The sequence below is a fragment of the Mus pahari genome, chromosome 4 (assembly GCF_900095145.1).
Source record: "Mus pahari chromosome 4, PAHARI_EIJ_v1.1, whole genome shotgun sequence".
In the NCBI taxonomy this organism is placed as follows: Eukaryota; Metazoa; Chordata; class Mammalia; order Rodentia; family Muridae; genus Mus; species Mus pahari.
In genome coordinates this window covers 112,351,818-112,358,702 of record NC_034593.1, presented here as the reverse complement: position 1 = coordinate 112,358,702, position 6,885 = coordinate 112,351,818, and the positions used below count along the sequence as shown (strand labels likewise).

Sequence of the window (6,885 nt, the reverse complement as noted above, 5' to 3'; positions counted from 1 at the left end):
GTGAGTGCTTCATCAATAGTACATTCCTGTTATATCTTCAGAAGGTAGAACAGTCAAGGCCACGTCTCTAGTCCCAATTTCAATCACAGGGACTCTCTTTTATTATCTAATAATGTTTCTTAGATCTTAGTTTTAATATTTCACACTGAGGATTATGTTCCAGGATAAAATGTTGGGAAGACACAGACTTGCAGCATAGCATTAAATGGTTATCATGTTTGTACATGTCTTTTCTTATATAGAGTCTATAGCTAAATCAATGAACTAGATGTCAAATTAATATCAACATCATACATGTCGAGGTACATTGACAACAAATGTCTACACCTATCCAATTAACCAAGAGACTTTCTGTGCTTGTTTGAAAGAAAGTGGCTTAAATCACCTATAGGGGCTGTTAAGGGGTGTGGCTTTGTTGGAGGAAATGAGTCACTAGGACTAGGGCTTTGACATCTCAGACCCTGGAGCCAAACCCAGGGTCACTTTCTCTTTTTGCTGCCTTTAGATCTGGATATAGAACTTTTAGCTACTTCTCCAACACTGTCTGTCTGCATGCTGCTATTCTTCCTGCCGTGATAATCATGGATCAAGCCTTTGAAATTTAAGCCAGCACCTCAATCGAATGTTTTCCTTTATAAGAGTTGCCTTGGTCATAGTATCTTTCAACAGCAATATAAAACATAAAAGAGACACTTTCCATCCATAAGCTTTGAATTGTGCACACAAGCAGGCAACATTTTAAATTCTTCATCATTCTAACACTTAACTTATACAAAAATGACATTCACACACATCCTTAAAACTATGGGACAATGGGGGTTGCTTTGTGTTTTTCACAGGAGGTTTAACATTCAGCAATACAACTCTATCATGTTATGTTATATAGTTTCACTGAAATATGACATTATAAATCATTTTCACATCTTCAATAAACATCACGTAAGCCTCTTGTCAGTACTGGAGCAGGCTAATGCTTAAAACATTACAAAGAAAGGGAAAATACTCAAAGTTCTCATTAATTCCTACAATTAGATACTGCTTGTTTAGTATTTCTAACAAATGAAGTCATGGTAACAGTGTCTAATTTCTACTGGTTTCTGTCTACAACTTAATGAAAACTATTCTTGACAGAAATGTTACTAATGCTTAAAGTCTAAGCTGGGTATTTTCAGTCTCTTATTCAAAGAATTGAGATAAAATCCTATACATAGTTGCAGAGTATCAAGAAAAGATCAGACACAGGGCAAGGGAGCAGTGAGCCACATTGAGTGAAGATAGCCAAGGGTCCCAACTATTGTTTGAACTTCAAGAAAAGAATAATGAAGTAAGTACTAAGGAGTATATCATGGGCAGTTCTCAGTTGTGACTAACAGAATATATGATCATTCCTTGGCTATGTATCTCATGTTAATCATATGCATGTCTATAATGTGCACGTATAAGATAGTAAGTAGGAGATTCACCTTAAATGTTGACTTGGGGACTTAAAGCTTATATTATGTTATAAGTATTAAAAACCAATCAACACCAAATTGGCCCATTGTTTATAATGCACAGATTGTGTTGTGCAATGTTTATACAGAAAGAAGGTTGATAACACAGTCACAAAACCTTCAACCTACAATTTTTCCTGCCTACAATATGTGTGTGGGGTAAAGGTAGCACAGAAATTGTGGAAGTGGCCAACCAATGACCATTCCAGCTTGAGACATATGCCATGAGAGGGAGACCATTACTGACATTGCCCGGAGAGCCAGAAGACAGAGACAGGATAACCCAGAGATCAACAATAGAATCAAACATGAATGGAATGGTGAAAGAACAAGAGAGAGAGAGAGAGAGAGAGAGAGAGAGAGAGAGAGAGAGAGAGAGAGAAAGGAAGGAAGGAAAGAAGGAATAAGGAAAGAAGGAAGGAAGAGAGGGAGGAAGAAGGAGAGAGAGGAGGAGGGAGGAGAGGACAGGAGAGGAGAGAGAGACAGAGAGACAGAGAGAGAGAGAGACAGAGAGAGACAGAGAGAGAGAGACAGAGAGAGACACAGAGAGAGAGACAGAGAGAGACAGAGAGAGAGAGAGAGAAAGAGAGAGAGAGAGAGAGATTCCTGATAATAGTCTGCTATACTCATAGATGATTAGATGATTGTCTAGCCCAGTTGTCATTGGAGGGACTTCACTCAACAACTGATGGGAAGANAGAGAGAGAGACAGAGAGAGACAGAGAGAGAGAGACAGAGAGAGAGAAAGAGAGAGAGAGAGAGAGAGAGAGAGAGAGAGAGAGAGAGAGAGAGAGAGAGAGAGATATTCCTGATAATAGTCTGCTATACTCATAGATGATTAGATGATTGTCTAGCCCAGTTGTCATTGGAGGGACTTCACTCAACAACTGATGGGAAGAGACCCACAGCCAAGCACCAGATGGAGCTTGAGGAATCCTGCAGAAGACAGAGAGCAAGGATTGTAGAAGTCAGAGGGTTCAAGGACACCATAAGAACTCATATAGACTCAATTAACCTGGATCCATAGGGGTTCACAGAAATGGACTGCAAACCAGTGAGCCTCCATGGGACTGACTGAGGCAATTATGTTACAGTTATGTAGCTTGGTCTTGTGGGAGTCCCTACCAGAGGGAACAGGGGCTGTCTGACTCTATTGCCTGCTTTTAGTACCTTTTTCTTCTACTGGATTTCCTAGTCCAGACTTAATAGGAGAGTAGGTGACTAGTCTTACTGCAACTTGATATGTCATGGCTGGTTAATAAGTTGGAGGAAGAGTGGATGGGGGGGGGAGAATAGAAGGTAGAAGGGAAGGGACTGGGAATATAGGAAGGAGGGAAACTGCAGTTGGGGCATAAGATAAATAAAAAAATTAAGAAAAAGTAAGAGAGTTGCTAAGAGAGTAATATTTCCATTGTTTACAGTAGGTACTTATAGCCTGATACTGGTGAGTCCTATTCTTGTCTGCAGGATACTAAATACTTTTTGAGAAAAGATGTATGTATGCATGAAGGTAAAGAAGTTAGACTGCCAAGTGTATTATTAGAAGAGGAATGTGTGTATTACCCAAATCAAGTATAATCCAAAGCTAGTAAACTAATGCACATGCTTGCCTACCTTGAGAAAAATGATTTACACACACACACACACACACACACACACACACACACAAATTCCTAATACTCTATTATGTCTATAGGTGTCTTACCATGTAACTGTTGCTTTTTTAACCTTATTTGAATGACTAATTTCTATCACTACCATTGTAGAAATTGTGTTAGAGATTGTCATATACAAAGCTAATTTTTAATTTAGTAATTCAGAATCAGTAACAATCCATAAAATCCTAAGAGATCTAAAAGTCATTGTTGACCCCATACAAAAAAGCATTTGCTTTCAATGAATGTTTAAATGTGTTATATTCATGACCTGTAAAAGAATTAATATTGACACTTTTAGCATTAGGTGTCTTTCTGTTCTAGAGCTATTCCAAACATAGGTTTGTGTTACTCTCAACTTTGGTCAGAGATTGGTTTTGGCAATGAGGACTGAATGGTTAATGCAGAGACTGCCTACTTTAAATAACTGAGTGATCAACTAAAGAAAGATTATCTGTATTAACCTATCCATCTAATGCTCAGGGAATATCATGTAAGATAGGCCAGAAAGACTGTAAGAGCTGGAGAATGGGGAGTACTATAAAGTGTTGGCTATTGGACACAGCATGCCCATTACACCCATCACCTCGCAACAGCTATGGTTACCTACCTGCACACGTTACAGGCAAAACTCCAGCCTGAGGGAGATGTGTCAGTTCTCCCATACGGAAAAAGCTATTCATTGTTAGAATCACTCTCCTTTGAGGATATGGCCCCTGACAGACTATTCATGCTACATGACATGGCCATGTACTCATGGCATAAGGGCAGTACTAACTGGACTCAGGTGGGACAAACTTGGGAGGGAGACAGAGTTGAGAGCACTAGTGCAAGTTGAGGGAACACAGTGGTGAATGAATGTGATAAAAATACATTGTATAAATGTATGACATATTACATATATATTATATTACATATGACATTCATATTTCATTCTTCTACTTTCCTATTACTAATATTACAAGTTAGTGAAAACCACAAGGCTTTAAACAATGAAGACTTACTTTCTGCTGATAGTGGATGTTTGAAATCCAAAGAGAACACTATAGAGCAATGGACAAAGGACTCCTGGGCCAATCTCCCTTGATGCTCTCAAATGTTCTAGGATGGTGGCTGCTATCCTGACTCCAACCCTCTTCTATCTTCAGAGTCAGCAGTTGCTTCCCTCCAGCCTCTTCTTCCCAATTCTTCCATCTGCCTGGTTACATCTTCTGTCTTATAAGGATTTTATAATATATGGGGCACCAAGATTACCAAAAGTAGAGATAAACATACCCTCAAAATTTTTAACTTGTTGGAATTTTCAAAGTGCCCTTTGTTATGTAAGGAAATACATTCACAAATTTCAGGAGCAAGCAACTAGAAAGGTTACAGGATGACTGTTTTTCTGCTTGCCACCTCAAGAAATGTCAATTCTATTATTTTGACTATAATAGCATGGTGTTTTAAAAAAGCATATCTACTGTAATTTTCAACACTAAATATGGGCACCATTCTGTCATCTACATTATCTTGATGAAGTATGTCTCCCATCAAGCAGTTCTATTTCCTTGTGATTATTTCAGTTAATATACTAAAGTGAATATCTTCTATAGTATAAAAACATAATACCTATTTTTAATTGCCAAATTGTTCTTAAAACAACGTGTATTATGGCATCCTTTTCATTGTTTTTAAAGTAATATGTTAATTTTCTAAATTATTTTCCAAAGAGAAGCCATAACTAATCATCTGAGCCTCTTCCTCCTTCTTTAAATGAAATTGCAGCTACAGCTTTGGGTAATTTTTTTCATGTCAAATGGAAACTGCATTTAATGAAATAAAAGCTTCAGATATTAATAATTTTTAAAATGTATCATTATTCTCTCTCTCTCTCTCTCTCTCTCTCTCTCTCTCTCTCTCTCTCTCTCTCTCTCTGTGTGTGTGTGTGTGTGTGTGTGTGTGTGTGTGTGTGTGTGTGATGACTCCTATCTGCTCAGCTGTGTCAAGATGAAGCTGAACATCTCCCCCTCATCTATCAGCTGTCAGAAACTCATTGAAGCTTGGAGTCACAGCAGTTGCTGTTGCTGCTCTAGGTGAAGAGTGGAAGGGTCAGAATCAGTGGTGGGAATGGAAAACAAGGCTTTTCCATGAAGCAATATGACTTACCCCACAGAAGAGCACACCTGCTGTTGAATGTGGGCATTCCTGATATAGACCACAGAGAGCTGGAGAGAGCAAGTGCAAGTCTGTTGCCAGTTGCAACGTAGATGCCAATATGAGTCCTCTCAACTTGGTTAAAAGAGAGAGGGAGAGAGAGAGAGAGAGAGAGAGAGAGAGAGAGAGAGAGAGAGAGAGGAGAGATTCCTGGACTTACAGTTACTACTTACTCTGCCTTGGCAGTTGGGGTCAGAAAGGGTTAGCAGAATTTGAAAGTTTTTCGATTATTTTAAAGATGACGTTGACCAATATGTAGACAGAAAGCCCTTAAACAAAAAAGGTAAGAAGCCCAGGGCCAAAGTACCCCAGAGTCAGTATCTTGTCACTTTGTATGGCCTAACACAAATGAGTCAATGCACTAGGAAGAGGGTGTGGAATATGCTAAACTTTTATTTATGAGAATGAAAGAAGCCAAAGAAAAATGGCAGGAACAGATTGCCAAGAATTGGAAGCTGTCCTCGCTGGAGCTTCTATTTCTAAGTCTGAGTCCAGTCAAAAATAAGTATTTAAGAGTAACAAATAGATCTTTGCTCCTGTGCACTGCCGGGGAGAGGGCAGCCTGCAGAAGTGACACAGCTGCTGGGACAGATTCCTTATCTGGCTCCAGTCATCCAGCACCTTTCCTGCCCAAGGAGGGGGTGTCTGCCCAGGAGCAGTCTCAAGGCCTGAACCAGTAGGAGGACATCTTTTCTCCAGTGCACTGCCTGGGAGAGGGCTGCCTGCAGAAGTGACACAGCTTCTGGAAATGCCATTTCTGGCTCCAGTCATCCAGCACCTTTCCTGCCCGAGGAGGGGTGTCCGCCTGGGAGGAGTCTCAAGGCCTGAGCTGGCAGGAGAGCCATCTTTGCTCCAGTTCACCTAGGCTCCAGTCTGCATTGGCGAGAGTGTGGTCCGCAGAAGGTACACAGCTTTGGGACAGACTGAAGCAACCTAACTTCTGGGACAGACCCTGTTTCAGGCTCCAGAAATTTGGGTACCTTACTTGCCAGAGGAAAGGTGGCCACCTGTGAGGGCTCTGTATGCCACAGCAGGTGAGAGAGTCATATTATGTCCAGGGTCCCTCGGTGGCTACTCTGTGCAGGTGAGTGAATAAACTGAAGAGGCAACACATCTTCTGGGACAGGCCTTGTTTTGGGCCTACATCTTCAGCCAGGAGGCAGATCTAAACTCCAGGCTTCTGTGAGCATTCCCTGCTAGAGGAGAGCTTCCCTGCAGAGAGTAATCTGACCACTGAGACTCAAGAGAGAGTTGGACTCCCAGGACTGCTGAGAGAGGCTAACAGAATCACAGGAGGAACAAGCTCCAACCAGAGACAACTATAACAACTAACTCCAGAGATCTCTAAATGGTGAAAGGCAAATGTAGGAATCATACGATCAGGAACCAAGACCACTCACCGTCATCAGAACCTAGGACTCCCACCTCAGTCAGTCCTGAATACCCCAACACACCTGAAAAGCAAGAATCAGATTTAAAAGAGTAACTCATGATGCTGGTAGAGGACTTTAAGAAGGGCATTATTAAAGAAATGCAGGAGA

At 40.7% G+C, this 6,885-nt stretch overlaps 1 pseudogene; it reads left to right on the top strand.

Moving 5' to 3' along the window:
• The first annotated feature begins 5,137 nt into the window (after positions 1-5,137).
• LOC110319718 lies at positions 5,138-5,849 on the top strand (annotated as a pseudogene).
• The last annotated feature ends 1,036 nt before the right edge of the window (positions 5,850-6,885 follow it).